General features: G+C 39.5%; 1 non-coding gene across 1 annotated transcript; it reads left to right on the top strand.

Moving 5' to 3' along the window:
- The first annotated feature begins 14,748 nt into the window (after positions 1–14,748).
- Positions 14,749–14,852, top strand: LOC130937621 (small nucleolar RNA R71). Its single transcript, XR_009068831.1, has one exon. It is a non-coding gene; the product is annotated as a small nucleolar RNA R71 (small nucleolar RNA).
- Positions 14,853–24,666: the final 9,814 nt, after the last annotated feature.

Genomic DNA, 24,666 nt, shown 5'->3' on the forward strand with positions numbered 1-24,666 from the left:
GTCACTTTATGGTGACTGAAGGAATTGTCCTTGGGCACAAAATTTCAAGCAGGGGAATAGAGGTGGATAAGGCAAAGGTAGAGGTAATTGAAAAATTACCACCACCTGCCAATGTTAAGGCAATCAGAAGCTTTCTGGGGCATGCAGGATTCTACAGAAGGTTCATAAAGGATTTTTCGAAAATTGCAAAACCTCTGAGTAATCTGCTAGCTGCTGACACGCCATTTGTGTTTGACACACAGTGTCAGCAGGCGTTTGAGACCCTGAAAGCTAAGCTGGTCACAACACCAGTCATCTCTGCACCAGATTGGACATTGCCATTTGAATTAATGTGTGATGCCAGTGATCATGCCATTGGTGCAGTGTTGGGACAGAGGCATAACAAACTTCTGCATGTCATTTATTATGCTAGCCGTGTTCTAAATGATGCACAGAAGAATTACACAACCACAGAAAAAGAATTACTTGCAGTGGTCTATGCCATTGACAAGTTTAGATCCTATCTAGTGGGATCCAAAGTGATTGTGTACACTGACCATGCTGCTCTTAAATACTTACTCACAAAGCAGGATTCAAAACCCAGGCTGATAAGATGGGTGTTGCTTCTGCAAGAGTTTGATATAGAAATAAGAGACAGAAAAGGGACAGAGAACCAAGTAGCTGATCATCTGTCCCGAATAGAACCAGTAGCTGGGGCGTCCCTCCCTTCTACTGAGATCTCTGAGACTTTCCCAGATGAGCAACTCTTTGCCATTCAGGAAGCTCCATGGTTTGCAGATATTGCAAACTATAAAGCTGTGAGGTTCATACCCCAGGAGTACAGTAGAGTGCAAAGAAAGAAATTAATTTCAGATGCCAAGTACTACCTATGGGATGAGCCATATCTCTTTAAGAGATGTGCAGACGGAATGATCCGTAGATGTGTACCCAGAGAATAAGCACAAAGGATCCTATGGCATTGCCATGGATCACAGTATTGAGGACATTTCAGAAGTGAGCGAACAGCCACTAAAGTCCTCCAATGCGGCTTCTACTGGCCTACTCTCTATAAAGACTCCCGAGAGTTTGTGCATAACTGTGACAGTTGCCAAAGAGCTGGTAACTTGCCTCACGGATATGCCATGCCTCAACAAGGGATATTAGAGATAGAATTGTTTGATGTATGGGGAATTGACTTTATGGGTCCATTCCCACCATCATACTCAAACACTTACATTCTGGTGGCAGTGGACTATGTATCTAAGTGGGTAGAAGCAATTGCTACACCCACTAATGATACCAAGACCGTGCTGAAATTTCTCCAGAAACACATCTTCAGCAGGTTTGGTGTTCCCAGAGTACTAATCAGTGACGGGGGCACTCATTTCTGCAATAAACAGCTATACTCTGCTATGGTTAGATATGGAATTAGCCACAAAGTGGCAACTCCGTATCATCCACAGACAAATGGGCAAGCTGAAGTCTCTAACAGAGAGCTAAAAAGAATCCTAGAACGGACTGTGATAGCCCGAAGAAAGGATTGGGCAAAGAGCTTGGATGATGCTCTGTGGGCATACAGAACAGCATTCAAGACTCCTATAGGAACCTCTCCATACCAACTGGTATATGGGAAGGCCTGTCATCTGCCCGTGGAACTGGAACATAAAGCCTACTGGGCAACCAGATTCCTAAACATGGATGCTCAGTTAGCTGGTGAAAAAAGATTGCTCCAGCTAAATGAGCTAGAAGAGTTCAGACTCAATGCCTTTGAAAATGCAAAAATTTATAAGGAAAAGGCAAAGAAATGGCATGACAAGAAGTTGTCAACCAGAGTCTTTGAGCCAGGACAAAAAGTTCTGCTCTTCAACTCTAGGCTCAGATTGTTTCCAGGAAAACTTAAATCCCGATGGAGGGGTCCGTATGTGATTACAGGAGTGTCACCATATGGATATGTTGAGCTTCAAGATATTGATTCTGACAAAAGGTTCATTGTTAATGGACAGAGAATCAAGCATTATCTTGAAAGCAATTTTGAGCAGGAATGCTCAAAACTGAGACTTGAGTGATTCTCAGTAAAGGTCCAGCTAAAGACAGTAAAGAAGCGCTTGCTGGGAGGCAACCCAGTCGTTAGCAGGTTATATGTTTTGTTTTTACAAAGGCAAGTATCAAAAATGAAGGAATTCACAGAGTTACAGAAGGATTCAGCTCAAAAAGCAGAGAAAAAGAGCTTACTGGCGAAAAAACGCCAGTAAGGGGCATTTTGGGCGTTAAACGCCAGAATGGGCACCATTCTGGGCGTTTAACGCCAGGTGTGCAGCATCCTGGGCGTTTAGAAAAACGCCCAGTGATAAAGGAATTCTGGCATTTAACGCCAGCCAGGGCACCTGGCTGGGCGTTAAACGCCCAAAAGGGGCAACAAATGGGCGTTAAACGCCAGAATGGGTGCCATTCTGGGCGTTTAACGCCAGAAAGGTGGGGGGACCACAATTTTGTTTTCAAACCAAATTTTTTCAAACTTTCCTTTTCTTACCCATACTTTTCTACAAAATCACACTTCAACCATTCATCATTCACTTTCAAATCTTCAAAAATCAAAAACCATTCTTCAAATCTATTTCAAATCAATTCCAAATATTATTCAAAAAACTCACCTTTCTCTCAAATTCTTTCCATATCTTTTCAAAACTTCTTTCAAACTTTTCTTTTTTTCCGAAATCTCTCCCCCCCACCTTATAAATACACGTTTGGACCCCTAATTACCCACACCATTCGAATTTGCTTCTCCTCTCTCTCTCTTTCTTCCTTTCTTTTGCTTGAGGACAAGCAAACCTCTAAGTTTGGTGTGCTTTTCCGTGATCACTAAGCCAAGATTCATCAAGATCATGGCTCCTAAAGGAAAACAAACCAATTTAAGGGGAAAGAAAGAGAATAATCCAAAGAATCTTTGGAACCAAGAGAAGTTCATAACCAAAGAACATGAAGACCATTATCACAAGATAATGGGTCTGAGGTCAGTGATCCCGGAAGTTAAATTTGATCTGAAAGAAGATGAATATCCGGGGATCCAAGAGCAAATTCGAAACAGAGGATGGGAAGTTCTAACCAATCCTGAGATAAAGGTTGGAAGGAACATGGTTCAGGAATTCTACTCAAATCTGTGGTTAACAGATAAGCAGAGAATGACTGGAACTGCTTATCATACCTACAGAACTATGGTCAGAGGGAAAGTTATGTACTTCCATCTGGACAAAATAAGAGAAATCTTCAAACTCCCTCAACTGCAAGATGATCCTGAATCCTTTAATAGAAGGATGGTGAGAGCAGATAAAGGGTTGGATCAAGTTCTAGAGGACATATGCCTCCCTGGAACTAAGTGGATAACCAATTCTAAGGGTGTCCCAAACCAACTCAAGAGAGGAGACCTCAAACCAATTGCAAGAGGTTGGCTAGACTTTATTGGGCGTTCCATATTGCCCACTAGCAACCGTTCTGAGGTCACTATCAAGAGAGCAGTGATGATTCATTGCATTATGCTTGGAAAAGAAGTGGAGGTTCATCATGTGATTGCTTGTGAGATCTACACAATTGCAAATAAGAATTCCACTGTAACCAAATTGGCTTACCCAAGCTTGATCTTCTTGCTCTGTAAAGAGGCTGGGGTAAAGATGGGAGTAGATGAATTCATACCCATTGAACATCCAATCACCAAGAAGTCAATGGAAGGAGCAAGAGAAGCAGGGGCGTGAACTCCAAGAGATGAAACGCCAAAAGCTCTCCTCTTAAGTTGAGGGAGCATCCACTTCTCAAAATCAAGGTTGTTGAGTCCTAACTCTGTGAAAACCTCTATCATTAGGAGCCTATTTTCTGCGTTTTTTTTTATTTTGTTTTCTATTTTTATTTTTATTTTTTAGTCTCATCATATATCTCTCTTTGAGTCTTGTTCTTAATTCATAATTAATAAAATTAAAATTTTATGCCTTAAAGCTATGAATGTCCTATGAATCCATCACCTCTCTTAAATGAAAAATGCTTTAATCACAAAAGAACAAGAAGTACAGGATTTCGAAATTTATCCTTGAAACTAGTTGAATTAGTTTGATGTGGTGACAATAATTTTTGTTTTCCGAATGAATGCTTGAACAGTGCATATGTCTTTTGAATTTGTTGTTTTAAGAATGTTAAAATTGTTGGCTCTTGAAAGAATGATGGAAAAGGAGAACTGTTATTGAGGATCTGAAAAATCATCAAAGTGATTCTTGAAGCAAGAAAAAGCAGTGAATACAAAAACAAAATTCGAAAAAAAAAAGAGAAAAAGAAAAAAAATTAATTAAAGTTGTGAACCAAGGCAAAAAGAGTATGCTTAAGAACCCTGGACACCTCTAATTGGGGACTCTAGCAAAGCTGAGTCACAATCTAAAAAGGTTCACCCAATTATGTGTCTGTGGCATGTATGTATCCGGTGGTAATACTGGAAGACAGAGTGCTTTGGGTCACAGCCAAGACTCATACACTAGCTATGTTCAAGAATCATTATACTTAACTAGGAGAATCAATAACATTATCTGAGTTCTGAGTTCTTATAGATGCCAATCATTCTGAACTTCAAAGGATAGAGTGAGATGCCAAAACTGTTCGGAAGCAAAAAGCTACTAGTCCCGCTCATCTAATTGGAACTATGTTTCTTTGATATTTTGGAGTCTATAGTATATTCTCTTCTTTTTATTCTATTTTGATTTTCAGTTGCTTGGGGACAAGCAACAATTTAAGTTTGGTGTTGTGATGAGCGGATAATTTGTACGCTTTTTGGCATTGTTTTTAGTATGTTTTTAGTATGATCTAGTTAGTTTTTAGTATATTTTTATTAGTTTTTAGTTAAAATTCACTTTTCTGGACTTTACTATGAGTTTGTGTGTTTTTCTGTGATTTCAGGTATTTTCTGACTGAAATTGAGGGTCCTGAGCAAAAATCTGATTCAGAGACTGAAAAGGATTGCAGATGCTGTTGGATTCTGATCTCCCTGCACTCGAAGTGGATTTTCTGGAGCTACAGAAGCCCAATTGGCGCGCTTTCAACGGCATTGGAAAGTAGACATCCTGAGATTTCCAGCAATATATGATAGTCCATACTTTGCCCAAGATTTGATGGCCCAAACCGGCGTGGCAATTCAGCCTCAGAATTTCCAGCGTTTAACGCTGGAACTGGCATAAAACTTGGAGTTAAACGCCCAAACTGGCATGAAAGCTGGCGTTTAACTCCAGAAAAGGTCTCTACACATGAAAGCTTCAATGCTCAGCCCAAGCACACACCAAGTGGGCCCGGAAGTGGATTTTTCTGTCATTTACTCATTTCTGTAAACCTTAGGTTACTAGTTTACTATTAATAGGATCTTTTGACATTGTATCTATACCTCATGACACTTTACACGTTTCTTTGTGTACCTTCCACGGCATGTGTCTCTAAACCCCATGGTTGGGGGTGAGGAGCTCTGCTGTGTCTTGATGGATTAATGCAATTACTACTGTTTCTTATCCAATCATGCTTGCTTCCGTTCTAAGATATCACTTGTTCTTAAACCGGATGAATGTGATGATCCGTGACACTCATCATCATTCTCAGCTATGAACGTGTGCCTGACAACCACCTCCGTTCTACCTTAGATTGAGTAGATATCTCTTGGATTCCTTAACCAGAATCTTCGTGGTATAAGCTAGAACTGATGGCGGTATTCAAGAGAATCCGAAAGGTCTAAACCTTGTCTGTGGTATTCTGAGTAGGATTCAATGATTGAATGACTGTGACGTGCTTCAAACTCCTAGCAGGCGGGGCGTTAGTGACAGACGCAAAAGAATCAATGGATTCTATTCCGGCCTGACCAAGAACCGACAGATGATTAGCCATGCTGTGACAGAGCATAGGAACGTTTTCACTGAGAGGATGGGAGGTAGCCACTGACAATGGTGAAACCCTACATACAGCTTGCCATGGAAGGAGCTTCGCGTGTTTGATGAAGAAAGACAGTAGGAAAGCAGAGATTCAGAAGATGGAGCATCTCCAAAACCTCAACCTATTCTCCATTACTGCAAAACAAGTAACCATTTCATGTTCTTTTGCTTTTTACAATCAATCCTAATAATTTATGATATCCTGACTAAGATTTACAAGATAACCATAGCTTGCTTCAAGCCGACAATCTCCGTGGGATCGACCCTTGCTCACGCAAGGTATTACTTGGACGACCCAGTGCACTTGCTGGTTAGTTGTGCGGGATTGCAAAAGTGTGATTGCAATTTCGTGCACCACACAGCTACCGCACAGCTAATCATCTGTCGGTTCTCACTTATGTCGGAATAGGATCTATCTATCCTTTTCCACACTGTCACTACGCCCAACATTCGTGAGTTTGAAGCTCGTCACAGTCATCCCCTTCCAGATCCTACTCGGAATACCACAGACAAGCTTTAGATTTTCCGGATCTCAGGAATGCTGCTAATTGATTCTAGCCTCTACCACGAAGGTTCTAATCTTACTGACTCGGTTTGTGGATCAGAGACCCAAGAGATACGCACTCAAGCTGTCGCCCAATGACTACGTTGAGCTCAGATAGAACGGGAGTGGTTATTAGGCACGCGTTCATAAGGTTGAGGATAATGATGAGTGTCACGGATCATCATATTCTCTATATTGAAGTACGAGTGAGTATCTTAGAATAGAATCAAGCGTGATTGAATAGAAAACAATAATAATTGCATTAATCCATTGAAACACAGTAGAGCTCCTCACCCCCCACCTATGGGGTTTAGAGACTCATTTTGTAGAAGATACAATATGAAATGTGAAAAATGTCATATGTTCCAAAATGACTCTCTAAAAGTAGTTTTTATACTAAACTAGTAACCTAGGTTTACAGAAAATGAGTAACTAAGTGCAGATAGTGCAGAAATCCACTTCCGAGGTCCACTTGGTGAGTGTTTGGGCTGAGCTTTGAAGCTTTCACGTGCATAGGCTATTCTTGGAGTTAAATGCCAGGTTGGGTGCCAGTTTGGGCGTTTAACTCCAGTTTTAGTGCCAGTTCTGGCGTTTTACGCCAGAAAAGGGTCTTTAGATTGCGTTTAACACCTATTTGGGCCATCATATCTCAGACAAAGTATGGGCTATTATACATTTCTGGAAAGCCCTAGATGTCTACTTTCCAACGCAATTGAGATCGCGCCAATTGGGCCTCTGTAGCTCCAAAAAATGCACTTCGATTGCAGGAGGGTCAGAATCCAACAACATCTGCAGTCCTTTTTCAGCTTGTGAATCAGACTTTTGCTCAGGTCCCTCAATTTCAGCCAGAAAATATCTGAAATTATAAAAAAACACACAAACTCATAGTAAAGTGCAGAAATATGATTTTTGCATTAAAATTAATAAAAATATACTAAAAAGTAACTAAAACATGCTAAAAACTACCTAAAAATAATGCTAAAAAGCTTATAAATTATCCGCTCTTCACAAGGCTATCTTGATAAAGTTTTTAATGAAATGCCTGTAAAAGCCTGCAGGTCTCAAAAAAGAATGGACCTCCCTCATAGAAGAGGGTTAAGGCAAACTAGAAATAACATTAACCATGTGATAACCGGAATTCACACCCCTCAAATTTTGAATATGAACCCGTTCTTTTGGCAAGCGCACCAAAATTATCGTCAAGTAATAACCCACAGTGGAGTGGGATCGTATCCACAGAGATTGGTAGATTTGAGCAATTTTAATCAATTGGTGAATTAGTCAAGCTGAGCAATATAGAGAATGAATGTAGAATTGTAAATGAACAGGAAAGTAAATGACTCAAAGATAAAGAGAAGTAGTAAATAGCGATAATGTAAAGTGCAGAATCATAAATGACTTAATTGTAAATGAGAATGGGGATTGACAAAATTGTAAAGAAAGCTATAAAGAATGTGGAAGATAAGAATATGGGAGTTAATTGAGATTGGGAGATATTGTTCTCTTTGGATTAAATCCAGCTCATCTCATCTTCAATCATGCAACTCCTTGACCTCTTAGCAATTGATGTTAGGAGTTTATCATTGATCTAGATTTTCACAAAGTAGAATTTCATTCGTTGAAAGTATAGTCTAGACTAACAATTAACTCCTAAATCAAATAATCCAATTCAAATCAAAATAAACCAAAATTGAGAGTACCTCAATGGTGCACGAAATTGTGATTCATATGTTATTGCATTTTGTAAAATTCATTGCTTTTTCTTTCCCTGGAAATGGCGCCAAAAACTGGTGCCAATACCATGGTTCACAACCTCGCACAACTAACCAGCAAGTGTACTGGGTCGTCCAAGTAATACCTTACGTGAGTAAGGGTCGATCCCACGGAGATTGTTGGTATGAAGCAAGCTATGATCATCTTGCAGATCTTAGTCAGGCTGATTCAAATATGATTGGATTAGATATTTAGATATTTAAAAGATAAATAAAATAAAGGGATAGAAATACTTATGTAAATTAATAGTGGGAATTTCAGATAAGCGTATGGAGATACTGTGCCCTTTCTTTTTCTACTTTCCTACTTCTTCCTTCAATCCTTCTTACACCTTTCCATGGCAAGCTGTATGTAGGGCATCACTGTTGTCAATGGCTACATCCCATCCTCTCAGTGAAAAAGGTCCAAATGCTCTGTCACAGCACGGCTAATCATCTGTCGGTTCTCAATCAGGTTAGAATAGAATCCCTTGATTCTTTTGCGTCTGTCACTAACGCCCAGCCTTCATGAGTTTGAAGCTCATCACAGTCATTCAATCCCAGAATCCTACTCGGAATACCACAGACAATGTTAGACCTTCTGGATTCCCATGAATGCCGCCATCAATTCTAGCTTATACCACGAAGATTCTGATTAAGGAATCCAAGAGATATGCGCCCCGTCTAAGGTAGAACGGAAGTGGTTGTCAGTCACGCGCGTTCATAGGTGAGAATGATGATGAGTGTCACAGATCATCCCATTCATCAAGTTGAAGTGCAACGAATATCTTAGAATAGGAATAAAGAGAATTGAATAGAAAATAGTAGTAATTGTATTGAAACTTGAGGTACAGCAGAGCTGCACACCCTTAATCTATGGTGTGTAGAAACTCCACCGTTGAAAATACATAAGTGAAAGGTTTAGGCATGGCCAAATGGCCAGCCCCCATGATCTGAGAACTAATCGTCCCAAGATGTCTAATACAATAGTAAAAAGTCCTATTTATAATAAACTAGCTACTAGGGTTTACATGAGTAAGTAATTGATGCATAAATCCACTTCCGGGGACCACTTGGTGTATGTTTGGGTTGAGGTTGATCTATCCACGAGCTGAGGCTTCTCTTGGAGTTGAACGCCAAGTTGTAACGTGTTTTGGGCGTTCAACTCCGGGTCGTGACGTGTTTCTAGCGTTTGACTCCAGATAGCAACATGGAACTGGCGTTGAGCGCCAGTTTACGTCATCAATTTCCGAATAAAATATGGACTATTATATATTTCTGGAAAGCTCTGGATGTCTAATTTCCAAAGCTGTTGAGATCACGCCATTTAGAGTTCTGTAGCTCCAGAAAATCCATTTCGAGTGTAGGAAGGTCAGATTCCAACAGCATCAGCAGTCCTTTGTCAGCCTCCTTTTCAGAGGTTTGCTCAGGTCCCTCAATTTCAGCCAGAAATTACCTGAAATCACAGAAAAACACACAAACTCATAGTAAAGTCCAGAAATGTGAATTTAACATAAAAACTAATGAAAGCATCCCTAAAAGTAGCTTGAACTTACTAAAAACTACCTAAAAACAATGCCAAAAAGCGTATAAATTATCCGCTCATCACAACACCAAACTTAAATTGTTGCTTGTCCCCAAGCAACTAAAAATCAAATAGGATAAAAAGAAGAGAATATACTATAAATTCCAAAATATCAATGAATATTAATTCTAATTAGATGAGCAGGACTTGTAGCTTTTTGCTTCTGAACAGTTTTGGCATCTCACTTTTTCCCTTGAAGCTTAGAATGATTGGCATCTCTAGGAACTTAGAATTTCAGATAGTGTTATTGATTTCCTAGTTAAGTATGTTGATTCTTGAACACAGCTACTTATGAGTCTTGGCCGTGGCCCTAAGCACTTTGTTTTCCAGTATTACCACCGGATACATAAATGCCACAGACACATGACTGGGTGAACCTTTTCAGATTGTGACTCAGCTTTGCTAGAGTCCCCAGTTAGAGGTGTCCAGAGCACTTAAGCACAATCTTTTTGCTTTGGATCACGACTTTAACCACTCAGTCTCAAGCTTTTCACTTGGGCCTTCATGACACAAGCACATGGTTAGGGACAGCTTAGTTTAGCCGCTTAGGCCTGGATTTTATTTCCTTGGGCCCTCCTATCCATTGATGCTCAAAGCCTTGGATCCTTTTTACCCTTGCCTTTTATTTTTAAGGGCTATTGGCTTTTTCTGCTTGCTTTTTTCTTTTTCTTTCTATTTTTTTGCCACTTTTTTTTTCCACAAGCTTTTGCTTTTTCACTGCTTTTTCTTGCTTCAAGAATCAATTTTATGATTTTCAGATCATCAATAACATTTCTCTTATTCATCATTCTTTCAAGAGCCAATAGTTTTAACATTCATAAACAACAAGATCAAAAATATGCACTGTTCAAGCATTCATTCAGAAAACAAAAAGTACTGTCACCACATCAATATAATTGAACTAAATTCAAGGATAAATTCGAAATTCATGTACTTCTTGTTCTTTTGAATTAAAAACATTTTTTTCATTTAAGAGAGGTGAAGGATTAATGGAATTATTCATAACTTTAAGGCATAGTTACTAAACACTAATGATCATGAAGTAGAGACACAAAACATAAATGAACACAACATAAAAACCGAAAAGCAGAAAGAAATAAGAACAAGGAATGAATCCACCTTAGTGGCGTCTTCTTCTTGTAGGACCAACAATGTCCTTAAGCTCTTCTATGTCCCTTCCTTGCCTTTGTTGCTCCTCCCTCATTGCTCTTTGATCTTCTCTTATTTCATGGAGAATGATGGAGTGCTCATGATGTTCCACCCTTAATTGTTCCACATTGTAGCTCAAATCTTCTAAGGAAGTGTTGAGTTGTTCCCAATAGTTGTTGGGAGGAAAGTGCATCCCTTGAGGCATCTCAGGGATTTCTTGATGATGAGCTTCCTCATGCATCTCTTGAGATCCGTGGAGGGTCTCTCTTGCTTGCTCCATCCTCTTCTTGGTGATGGGCTTATCCTCTTCAATGGGGATGTCTCCTTCTATGATAACTCCAGCTGAGTAACATAGATGGCAAATAAAGTGAGGAAAAGCTAGCCTTGCCATGGTGGAGGACTTATCGGCTATTTTGTAGATTTCATTGGATATGACTTCATGAACTTCTACTTCCTCTCCAATCATGATGCTATGAATCATGATGGCCCGATCCACAGTAACTTCAGATCGGTTGCTAGTGGGAATGATGGAGCGTTGAATAAACTCCAACCATCCTCTAGCTACAGGCTTGAGGTCCAGTCTTCTCAGTTGAACTGGCTTGCCTTTGGAGTCTCTTTTCCATTGAGCTCCTTCCACACATATGTCCATGAGGACTTGGTCTAACCTTTGATTAAAGTTGACCCTTCTAGTGTAGGGGCATACATCTCCTTGCATCATGGGCAAGTGGAACGCCAACCTCACATTTTCTGAACTAAAATCTAAGTATTTCCCCCGAACCATTGTGAGATAATTCTTTGGACTCGGGTTCATACTTTGATCATGGTTCCTAGTGATCCATGCATTGGCATAGAACTCTTGAACCATTAAGATTCCGACTTGTTGCATGGGGTTGGTTAGGACTTCCCAACCTCTTCTTCGAATTTCATGTCGGATCTCCGGATACTCATTTTTCTTGAGTTTGAAAGGGACCTCAGGGATCACCTTCTTCTTTGCCACAACATCATAGAAGTGGTCTTGATGGCTTTTGGAGATGAATCTTTCCATTTCCCATGACTCGGAGGTGGAAGCTTTTGTCTTTCATTTTCCTTTTCTAGAGGATTCTCCGGCCTTAGGTGCCATTGATGGTAATGGAAAACAAAAAGATTATGCTTTGACCACACCAAACTTAAAATATTGCTCGCCCTCGAGCAAGAGAAGAAAGAAGAGAAGAAGAAGAAGAAGAAAATATGGAGGAGAGTAAGGGGAGATGGATTCGGCCAAGGTATAGAAGAGGGGGTTTTGTTGTGTGGAAATGAAGTAGAATGGAAGGGTATATATAGGGAGGGGAGAGGGTGTAGTTTCGGTCATTTAGGGTGGGTTTGGGTGGGTAAGTGTTTTTGAATTTTAAAGGTAGGTGGGGTTTATGGGGAAGAGTGGATGGATGTGAGTGGTGAAGGGGGTAATTGGGAAGAGAGATTGAAGTTGTTGGGAAGTGTGATATGGGGAAGAGTGTTATAGGATTAGGAGGTAAGGTGGGAATATGTTAGGTGGGGATCCTGTGGGGTCCACCGATCCTGAGATGATCCTGTGGGGTCCACAGATCCTGAGGTGTCAAGGATTTACATCCCTGCACCAATTAGGCATGTAGAATGCCTTTGCACACCATTCTGGAGTTTAAACGCCGAGATGATGCACACTCTGGGCGTTCAACGCCCATGTGTAGCATGTTTCTGGCGTTGAACGCCAGTTCCATACTTGTTACTGGCGTTCAGCGCCAGCTTTCCTCAAGGCACATTCCTGGCGTTCAAACGCCAGAATGTTGCTTGTTTCTGGCGTTCAGCGCCAGATTCATGCTCTATTCTGGCGTTGAACGCCAGCCAGATGCTCCTTACTGGCGTTGAACGCCAGTATGTCCTCCCTCCAGGGTGTGATTTTTCTTCTGCTGTTTTTGATTCTATTTTTAATTTTTATATTTTTTTTGTGACTGCACATGATCATATACCTAATAAAACACAAAATAACAATAAAATAGAATAAAATACAAATTAGATGAATAAAAATTGGGTTGCCTCCCAACAAGCGCTTCTTTAATGTCAATAGCTTGACAGTGGGCTCTCATGGAGCCACAAGGTGATCAGGTCAATGTTGTAAAACTCCCAACACCAAATTTAGAGTTTGGATATGGGGTCTTAACACTAAACTTAGAGTTTGGTTGTGGCCTCCCAACACCAAACTTAGAGTTTGACTGTGTGGGCTCTTCTTGACTCTGAACTGAGAGAAGCTCTTCATGCTTACTCTCTTTTGTCACAGAGGGATGGCCATGTGCCTTAAACACAAGGTAGTCCCCATTCAATTGAAGGACTAATTCACCTCTGTTGACATCTATCACAGCTCCTGCTGTAGCTAGGAAAGGTCTTCCAAGGATGATGCATTCATCCTCTTCCTTCCTAGTGTTTAAGATTATGAAATCAGCAGGGATGTAAAGGCCTTCAACCTTTACTAACACGTCCTCTACTATTCCATAAGCTTGTCTCAATGACTTGTCTGCCAATTGTAATGAGAGCAAGGCAGGTTGTACCTCAATAATCCCCAGCTTCTCCATTACAGAGAGTGGCATAAGATTTATCCCTGACCCCAGATCACATAGAGCTTTTTCAAAGGTCATGGTGCCTATGGTACAAGGTATTAAGAACTTGCCAGGATCTTGCCTCTTTTGAGGTAAAATTTTCTGAATCCAGGTGTCTAGTTCACCAATGAGCAAGGGAGGTTCACTTTCCCAAGTCTCATTACCAAACAACTTGGCATTCAGCTGCATGATAGCTCCTAAATATTGAGCAACTTGCTCTCCAGTCACATCTTCATCCTCTTCAGAGGAAGAATAGTCTTCAAAGCTCATGAATGACAGAAGGAGATTTAATGGAATCTCTATGTTCTCTATATGAGCTTCAGATTCCTTTGGATCCTTAATAGGAAACTCCTTCTTGATTGAGAGACGTCCCAGGAGGTCCTCCTCACTAGGATTTTCGTCCTTCTCCTCCCTTGTGCATTCGGCCATATTGATCACATCAATGGCCTTGCACTCTCCCTTTGGATTCTCTTCTGTATTGCTTGGGAGAATACTGGGAGGAGTTTCAATGACTTTCTTACTCAGCTGGCCCACTTGTGCCTCCAAATTTCTGATGGAGGATCTTGTTTCACTCATGAAACTGAAAGTGGCCTTTGATAGATCAGAGACTAGATTGGCTAAATTAGATGTGTTTTGTTCAGAATTCTCCGTCTGTTGCTGAGAAGATGATGGAAAAGGCTTGCTATTGCTCAGCCTATTGCGTCCACCATTGTTAAAGCCTTGTTGAGGCTTTTGTTGATCCTTCCATGAGAAATTTGGATGATTTCTCCAAGATGAATTATAGGTGTTTCCATAAGGTTCACCCATGTAATTTACCTCTGCTATTGCAGGGTTCTCAGGATCATAAGCTTCTTCAGAAGCTGCCTCCTTAGTACTGTTGGATGCATTTTGCCATCCATTCAGACTTTGAGAAATCATGTTAACTTGCTGAGTCAACACTTTGTTCTGAGCCAATATGGCATTCAGAGCATCAATTTCAAGAACTCCCTTCCTCTGAGGTGTCCCATTATTCACGGAATTCCTCTCAGAAGTGTACATGAATTGGTTATTTGCAACCATGTCAATGAGTTCTTGAGCTTCTGCAGGTGTTTTCTTTAGGTGAATAGATCCACCTGCAGAATGGTCCAATGACATTTTCAAAAACTCAGATAGACCATAATAGAATATATCTAATATGGTCCATTCTGAAAACATGTCAGATGGACACCTTTTGATCAACTGCTTGTATCTTTCCCAAGCTTCATAGAGGGATTCACCATCTTTTTGTTTGAAGGTCTGAACATCTACTCTAAGCTTGCTCAGCTTTTGAGGAGGAAAGAATTTATCCAAGAAGGCTATGACCAGCTTATCCCAGGAGTCCAGGCTATCCTTAGGTTGTGAATCCAACCATATTCTAGCTCTGTCTCTTACAGCAAAAGGGAAAAGCATGAGCCTGTAGACTTCAGGATCTACTCCATTCGTCTTTACAGTCTCACAAATCTGCAAGAACTCAGTTAAAAACTGGTAAGGATCTTCAGATGGAAGTCCATAAAACTTGCAGTTCTGTTGCATTAAAGCAACTAGTTGAGGCTTAAGCTCAAAATTGTTGGCTCCAATGGCAGGAATGGAGATGCTTCTTCCATCAAATTTAGACGTTGGTTTTGTGAAGTCACCAAGCATTCTCCTTGCATTATTGTTGTTGGGTTCGGCTGCCATCTCCTTCTCTTGTTCGAAAATTTCTGAAAGGTTGTTTCTGGATTGTTGTAATTTAGCTTCTCTTAGTTTTCTCTTCAGAGTCCTTTCAGGTTCAGGATCAATTTTAACAAGAGTGCCTTTTTCCTTGTTCCTGCTCATATGAAAGAGAAGAAAACAAGAAAAGAAGAGGAATCCTCTATGTCACAGTATAGAGATTCCTTTTTGTTAGTAAAAGAAGAAAGGGGAGAAGAGTGAAGAAGAATGGGTTCGGATTTTTAGATGAAGAGAGGTGAAGAGAAGTGTTAGTAAATAAATAATTAAATAGAATAAGAAAAGAGAGGGAGAGAGAAATTCGAAAATTAATTTTTGAAAAGGGGTTAGTAATTTTGAAAATTAAAGATAAGATATGATTAAAATTAAAATTTAAAACAATTAAAAAGAATTTTTGAAAAAGAGAGAGGTATTTTCGAAAATTGAGGAGGAAAAAGTAGTTAGGTGGTTTTGAAAAAGGTAAGAAACAAACAAAAAGTCAAATAGTTAGTTGAAAAAGATATTAAAATCAAATTTGAAAAGATAAGAAGATAAGATAAGATAAGATATTTTGAAATCAAAATTTGAAAAAGATATGAGAAAAAGATAAGATAAAAAGGTTTAATTTTTTAAAATTAAAATTAATTACTTAACTAACAAGAAACTACAAGATATGATTCTAGAATTTAAAGATTGAATCTTTCTTAACAAGAAAGTAACAAACTTCAAATTTTTGAATCAATCACATTAATTGTTAGTGTAATTTTGAAAATATGATATAAAGATAAGAAAAAGATTTTTGAAAATAATTTGAAAAAGATTTTTGAAAATTTTCAAAAAACAAAGATAAAATTGAAAAGATATGATTTTTGAAAAAGATTTTTTTAAAAATTGAAAATTTGACTTGACTTGTAAGAAACAACAAATTTTGAAAATTTTTGACTAAGTCAACTCAAATTTTCGAAAATTATGAGAAAAAAGGAAAAGATATTTTTTTGATTTTTGAATTTTTGATGATGAGAGAGAAAAACATAAAAATGACTCACAACATAAAAATTATGAATCAAAACTCATGATGCATGCAAGAACACTATGAATGTCATGATGAACACCAAGAACACTTTGAAGATCATGATGAACATCAAGAACATATTTTTGAAAAATTTTTAATGCAAAGAAAACATGCAAGACACCAAACTTAGAAATCTTTAATGCATGGACTCTAACAAACGAAAAATGCATATGAGAAACAACAAATAACACAAAGCAAGAAAACATCAAGATCAAACAAGAAGACTTGTCAAGAACAACTTGAAGATCATGAAGAACACCATGAATGCATAAACTTTCGAAAAATGCAAGAAAAATATTTAAAGCATGCAATTGACACCAAACTTAAAAATTGACTCAAGACTCAAACAAGAAACACAATATTTTTGATTTTTTTATGATTTTATTAATTTTTTTAGATTTTTATTAATTTTTTCGAAAATAAAGTTTGGAAAAACGAAAAAGAAAAGAGAAATTTTGAAAAAAAAATTTTTTTGAAAAATTTTGAAAAGAAAATTACCTAATCTGAGCAACAAGATGAACCGTTAGTTGTTCATACTCGAACAATCCCCGGCAACGGCGCCAAAAACTTGGTGCACGAAATTGTGATTCATATGTTATTGCTTTTTGTAAAATTCATTGCTTTTTCTTTCCCTGGCAATGGCGCCAAAAACTGGTGCCAATACCATGGTTCACAACTTCGCACAACTAACCAGCAAGTGTACTGGGTCGTCCAAGTAATACCTTACGTGAGTAAGGGTCGATCCCACGGAGATTGTTGGTATGAAGCAAGCTATGATCATCTTGTAGATCTCAGTCAGGCTGATTCAAATATCATTGTATTAGATATTTAGATATTTAAAAGATAAATAAAATAAAGGGATAGAAATACTTATGTAAATTAATAGTGGGAATTTCAGATAAGCGTTTGGAGAAACTGTGCCCTTTTTTTTCTACTTTCCTACTTCTTCCTTCAATCCTTCTTACTCCTTTCCATGGCAAGCTGTATGTAGGGCATCACCGTTGTCAATGGCTACATCCCATCCTCTCAGTGAAAAAGGTCCAAATGCTCTGTCACAGCAGGGCTAATCATCTGTCGGTTCTCAATTAGGTTGGAATAGAATCCCTTGATTCTTTTGCGTCTGTCACTAATGCCCAGCCTTCAGGAGTTTGAAGCTCGTCACAGTCATTCAATCCCGGAATCCTACTCAAAATACCATAGACAAGGTTAGACCTTCCGGATTCCCATGAATGCCGCCATCAATTCTAGCTTATACCACGAAGATTCTGATTAAGGAATCCAAGAGATATGCGCCCGGTCTAAGGTAGAACGGAAGTGGTTGTCAGTCACGCGCGTTCATAGGTGAGAATGATGATGAGTGTCACGGATCATCACATTCATCAAGTTGAAGTGCAACGAATATCTTAGAATAGGAATAAAGAGAATTGAATAGAAAATAGTAGTAATTATATTGAAACTTGAGGTACAGCAGAGCTCCACACCCTTAATCTATGGCGTGTAGAAACTCCACCGTTGAAAATACATAAGTGAAAGGTTCAGGCTTGGCCGAATGGCCAGCCCCCATGATCTGAGAACTAATCGTCCCAAGATGTCTAATACAATAGTAAAAAGTCCTATTTATAATAAACTAGCTACTAGGGTTTACATGAGTAAGTAATTGATGCATAAATCCACTTCCGGGGCCCACTTGGTGTATGTTTGGGCTGAGCTTGATCTATCCACGAGCTGAGGCTTCTCTTGGAGTTGAATGCCAAGTTGTAACGTGTTCTCACACAATACGGAATGGACATCTACAACTCAATTCCACCCAAGCATCCAATTTCTCAACCAAGAGTGTGAAAACTTAACATGCAAGAAATTAAAAGTCAAAAGCAATAAAAGTCAAATCAAGTAAAATTAAAGTGCAAGAAACCACTTGGCAAGTAATTGAGAACTAAGGCTACCTATCCTAGTCATTAACCACAAACATATGATGATTATGAAGAGTTAATCCTACTTAGTCAACTTTACATCGAAGATAAGTCAAATAGGCATAGTTGATTTCAATCCCTAAGTCCTATGTCAACACTAAGGGGTCACATAGAGTCAAGGGAGACCAAATCAACTAACTACTCTAATGTATCAAACAAGAATAGACATCAATGTCTCAAGGATCACCAAAGCCAACAATTTCAAGCCAAGAGTGAGGAAAAACTAAGCCAAGCATTTCATCAAACACTTGGTGTGCATGAGAATAAAATAATATTAAATTATATTAAAGTAAATTCTAAAACTACCAAAGCAAGGAAATGACAATGACAACTCAAGAAAGCAATAAATGACATGGAAACAAAATTTGCATTAATTGGAATTAAAATAACAAAAGTGTTTATAACTTGAAATTTGCCATAAAAGAGAAAATAACAAAAGAGATGAAGATAAAGACAAGAAAGCATAAAAACATAAGGAAACTACATTAAAGAAAGAACTAAAGTGCTGAAATTAAAAGAAAACTAAGCTAAAATCCCTAATTCTAGAGAGAGGGGGGAGCTTCTCTCTCTAGAGAACTAATGCAAAAACATAGAATTTTGATTATGAACCCGTTCTTTTGGCAAGCGCACCAAAATTATCGTCAAGTAATTACCCACAGTGGAGTGGGATCGTATCTATAGAGATTGGTAGATTTGAGCAATTTTAATCAATTGGTAAATTAGTCAAGCTGAGCAATATAGAGAATGATTGCAGAATTGTAAATGAACAGGAAAGTAAATGACTCAAAGATAAAGAGAAGTAGTAAAGTGTAGAATCATAAATGACTTAATTGTAAATGAGAATGGGGATTGACAGAATTGTAAAGAAAGCTATAAAGAATGTGGAAGATAAGAATATGGGAGTTCATTGAGATTGGGAGATATTGTTCTCTTTGGATTAAATCCAGCCCATCTCATCTTCAATCATGTAACTCCTTGACCTCTTGGCAATCATGATTGATTGAGTCCCAATCCCTTGGTGACTCAATCTCTCAAATCTTGATAATCAGCCGATTCCTTAGTCTAATTGCTCATGAAGAGAGATATGCTTGGTCCCTGATTATACCACACATCCTTGTAGATCCAGAATAGAAGGTGGATTATATGTCATCACATCCAATCAACAAAACCCAGATCAACTCATATGTGAAAAGGGATTTCAAGCATGGTTTCATCTTTCGTTTTCCAAGGTTCCTATGAAACCCATTTTGCATTCAACCTCTTTCCCAAGATGGTTGAACACTAGCATTAAAAAAAATTCCTTCTAGCAAATCAAAGAGAAGATGAAGAGAAGAAGAAATTCACTATCATTAATCCATCAAGTACAACAGAGCTCCCTCTCTCAATGAGAGAGAATTTAGCTACTCATAGCTTAGAGAAAAGTATAAGAGATGGAAGAGATGGTGTGAAAGTAAATCTAACTCCACTTTAACAAACTACTACCCAACCCCTTTCTCAATACTCTCAAGGGTTATTTATACTACTCCTAGTGCTGGAATAAAGAAAGTACAAAAGAGGAAAAGAAAATTACAATTGGAGGGAAAGAAAACCCAATTTAGCTTGGCGTGCCACGCCCAACTCTCAAGTGGCACGCCCCCATATGTTGATATCCCTAGCGTGCCATACCTTCGATTCCAAGTGGCACGCCCAGGGTCTTTAAGTGGCCCGCCCAAATGATGGTTTGGGGCTGGCGTGCCACGCCTTCAACATCAAGTGGCACGCGCAGCTTTACTTGGCCTTCTCTAGCATTGGCGTGCCATGCCTGGGTCTTCAAGTGGCATGCCCAAGTGATGATTGAGAGCTGGCATGCCACGCCTTCGACATCAAGTGACACGCCCAGCTTTACATGGCCTTCTCTAGCATTGGCATGCCACACCTGGGTCCTCAAGTGGCACACCCAAGTGATGGTTAATGGTCCTGGCGTGCCATGCCCATCTTGGCGTGCCAAGCCTCTCTTGTGGCTCTAGCATTGCACTCTAGAAAACTGTACCAGCGTGCCACGCCCAGCTCCTAGTGTGCCACGCCCATATACTTTTATGGCGTTTGCTCCAAGTGTCACGCCAATTTCACACGCCCAGCTCTGTTTTGTTGTCTTCTTCCCTTTTGTTGCACTTTTCACCTGAAATTCAACATTAACCCATTTCAAAGCAATGTACCATAATATTCATCAATTAGCTCATGAATTGCAATGCTCAAATGAGTTTATGCTCTTTTATGGCCCTTTTTGGACAAGAAAAAAGGGTAAATGATGCAAGTCATCACAACACCAAACTTAAGTTTTGCTTGTCCCAAGCAAATCAATGTGAGTAGTCTTTAATTGAATAGAGACGTGACCTTAGAGAGAAGCATTCACTACCAAGATAAGGTTAAGTCTTAACTCATGCATGAACCTTAATGATTTGATGTCACAATGAACTCCTAGACTCTCGAGGATTCTTCCAAGTAATTGCCTTAGGTTCCTTTTCTATTGATTGTCACCTTGAAGTAGCAAAGATTATTCCTTCTTCTTTGGTTGTTCTATTATTTACAATTCTCTTTTTTTTTTACCACGACTCTAAATGTTTTATCTCAAGACGACCCTTTAAGTTAGGCTTTCAATTAGCACTCCCAAACCAGTTGGCTTTAGGGTACTAGGTATTGAAACACCCCTAAGAATTTACTTGCCCAGGTCTCTTTTCTTGACACATCTTCACCACAAGCATCTATTAGGATATCTAACTCTTTTGAGCTTATTTAGGTTTCTTTCCATCCCAGTAGTTGATGCTCAGAGCCTTAGGTCTTTATTGCTTACTACTTCTTGGTTTTATGGACACTCTTAGCCTCTACTTATCATACCCTTCAAGTCTAGTTACTTACCATGACTTAAAAAAAATTCCTAGTTCATCTAGAGTCCTATACTCAAGTCCTTATCTCTTGATATTGAATGGTCTTACTTTGTCTTAGCCTCTTTTACTCTTTATTTTTGCACAGCTCACAATAGACTCTTATGGAAACAAACGCTTCTTTTATTGATGATTATGGGACTTCAGACATCATTGCACTTTCTTTCTTGAAAACATAAAGGACTCATAAAAGACTTTAGGACATAAGGAAACTAAACATTAAACATAAACTATCCTAACATTGCAACTTATTATTGAACAGAAATTAAAGCATGAAGAAAGCTAAACAGAATTTCAGAATTATGAGAATGTCAACTATGGGACTTAACAACCTTGAGCAGCTTCAGTTCATTGGTCCTTTTTCCTTGTCCTTCTTTTTGGAAGGGGAGGAGTCATCACCATTCTTCTTGGAGGATCCCTCTTGTGCCTTTGTGTCCTTGGGCTTCTAAAATCTTAGCCTTCTCATGTAGTTCCTTTCGTCCTCCTTATGCTTAGCCAAAATTTCCTCCTGTCTCGTGCTTAGCTCCTCCATTTCTTGCATGAACGTTGGGTATCTGGGTTCAAGGCAGACACAGCATTACACAAGTGATTCAACTTCGCTTGTGTGTTGATATCATATTGCCTGCTTGAAATGGTCCTAGCATCATAAAGATGCCTAAACTCAGCAAGGTTCTTCTGATGCCATTTGTTTTGCTCCACTATTTTGTTGAGTGCACCTTGCTTTTCACCCCAGTCACATTGTTCTTGCTGCTCCTTCAATGACTCCATACTTTTTTGGAGTTGTTGTATGTTCTCATTCATGTGGTCCCATTGTTGTTGTTGTTGTTTGATTTGGTTGACATCCTCTCTCGGGTGGTGTATGTCTCCTTTCATTTGGTGTATGTCTCCTTGCAATTGTTCCCAATTAACATCTTCAGGAAATTGTTGGTAATGGTGGTATGGTGGTGGTTGAAGTGCTAGGTAAAGTGGTTGATCTTCAGCCTCTTCTTCTTTTTGAGGTTGCCCGTGTGGTTCATGAGCATGAGCTCTATGCTCCCTGGCCCTTTGAAGTGGGTTAACAGCTACCACCTTGGCCATCTTCTTGGCAATTATAGGCTTGTCTTGTTCCACCATGACTTTATTAATCTTCTCAACCCCTGCTTCATCACATAGCCTTTGGATGATACTGGGGAATGCCAACCTTGAGTTATCTTTGGTGCTTTTCAGTATTTTGTTGATGTTGTTGGCAATCATCTCCCCAACATTGACATTTTCTCCCTTCATTATGCTGTATATGAGCACAGCTCTTTCTATAGTTACCTCTAAAGTGTTGGATGTTGGAATTAGAGACCTTCTCACAAAGTCTAGCCACCCTCTAGCACGGGGGTTCAAATCTCTTCTCCTCAGCTAGTTGGGTCTCCCATCCTTGTCATTGATCCACTGCACATTTAGCACGCAAATTTCATTGATTTGATGAAAGCTTGGGTCCTGCTGCTTTATCCTTTCTTCATAACTCCGGGTGGAATTTGTTTGTTTTACCATCACAATTCTGTCTATGTTGGAGGGGCTATAATCAATGGCTTTCCCCGTAACATAGCTCAGATATCCATAATGTTGCCCAGGTTGGGGCACTGCATTGGCATAGAATTCTCTAACCAACCTTTCCACCGCCTTCCTTGGTGGGTTGCACAAGACTGCCATCCTCTGTTTTTGATTTCCCAGCTAATCTCAGGGTACTCATTTCTACCAAGTTAGAAGCCAACTTTGAGAATGATTTGCCTCTCACTCACCCAACCATAAAATTAGTTTTGGTTGAATGATGAGAGGAACTTGTATTCATTGTAGCTTGCAGAGGATCCTGAAGTTGGTTCCTTGGTCTTTCTCTTCTTTGATTATGATGCTCTTGGTAGTGCCATTGGGTGAGAAAAGAAGTGTGAAGGGTTGAAGAAATTGGAAGAAGGGGTAGGGAACAAGGAGCAAAGCAAGGGTTTTGCTCCATAACACCAAACTTAGGACTTGATTGTCCTTAATCAAGTAGAAGAAAAGAGAAAGAAAATAGAGAGGAGGGTTCTTTCGCGTGTGAACTTTTGGGGGGTGGGGGGTTGAAGTGTGCAGTTTGGTAGGAAGTGTTTGGCTTTTATAGTTGGTGCACGAAATTGAAATCACACTTTTGCAACCCCGCACAACTAACCAGCAAGTGCACTGGGTCGTCCAAGTATTACCTTACGTGAGTAAGGGTCGATCCCACGGAGATTGTCGGCTTGAAGCAAGCTATGGTTATCTTGTAAATCTTAGTCAGGATATCAGAAATTGTCAGGGTTGATTGTGAAAAGCAAAAGAACATGAAATAAGTACTCGTTATGCAGTAATGGAGAATAGGTTGAGGTTTTGGAGATGCTCCATCTTCTGAATCTCTGCTTTCCTACTGTCTTCTTCATCAAACATGCAAGGCTCCTTCCATGGCAAGCTGTATGTAGGGTTTCACCGTTGTCAATGGCTACCTCCCATCCTCTCAGTGGAAATGTTCAACGCACCCTGTCACGGCACGGCTATCCATCTGTCGGTTCTCAATCAGGCCGGAATAGAATCCAATGATTCTTTTGCGTCTGTCACTAACGCCCCGCCCTCAGGAGTTTGAAGTTCGTCACAGTCATTCAATCATTGAATCCTACTCAGAATACCATAGACAAGGTTTAGACCTTCCGGATTCTCTTGAATGCCGCCATCAATTCTAGCTTATACCACGAAGATTCTGATTAAAGAATCCAAGAGATATCTACTCAATCTAAAGTAGAACGGAGGTGGTTGTCAGGCATGCGTTCATAGTTGAGAATATGATGAGTGTCACGGGTCATCACATTCATCCGGGTTAAGAGCAAGTGATATCTTAGAACGGAAGCAAGCATGATTGAATAAGAAACAGTAGTAATTGCATTAATCCATCAAGACATAGCAGAGCTCCTCACCCCCAACCATGGGGTTTAGAGACTCATGCTGTAAGAAGTACACAAAGAAACGTGTAAAGTGTCATCAGGTACAGATACAATGTCAAAAGATCCTATTAATAGTGAACTAGTAACCTAGGGTATACAGGAATGAGTAAATGACGTAAAAATCCACTTCTGGGTCCACTTAGTGTGTGCTTGGGCTGAGCATTGAAGCTTTCATGTGTAGAGACCTTTTCTGGAGTTAAACGCCAGCTTTCATGCCAGTTTGGGCGTTTAACTCCAATTTTTGTGCCAGTTCCAGCGTTAAACGGTGGAAATTCTGAGGCTGATTTGCAACGCCGGTTTGGGCCATCAAACCTCCGACAAAGTATAGACTATTATATATTTCTGGAAAGCCCAGAATGTCTACTTTCCAATGCCGTTGAGAGCGCGCCAATTGGGCTTCTGTAGCTCCAGAAAATCCACTTCGAGTGCAGGGAGGTCAGAATCCAACAGCATCTGCAGTCCTTTTCAGCC

This window comes from Arachis stenosperma, chromosome 6 (assembly GCF_014773155.1).
Source record: "Arachis stenosperma cultivar V10309 chromosome 6, arast.V10309.gnm1.PFL2, whole genome shotgun sequence".
NCBI lineage: Eukaryota > Viridiplantae > Streptophyta > Magnoliopsida > Fabales > Fabaceae > Arachis > Arachis stenosperma.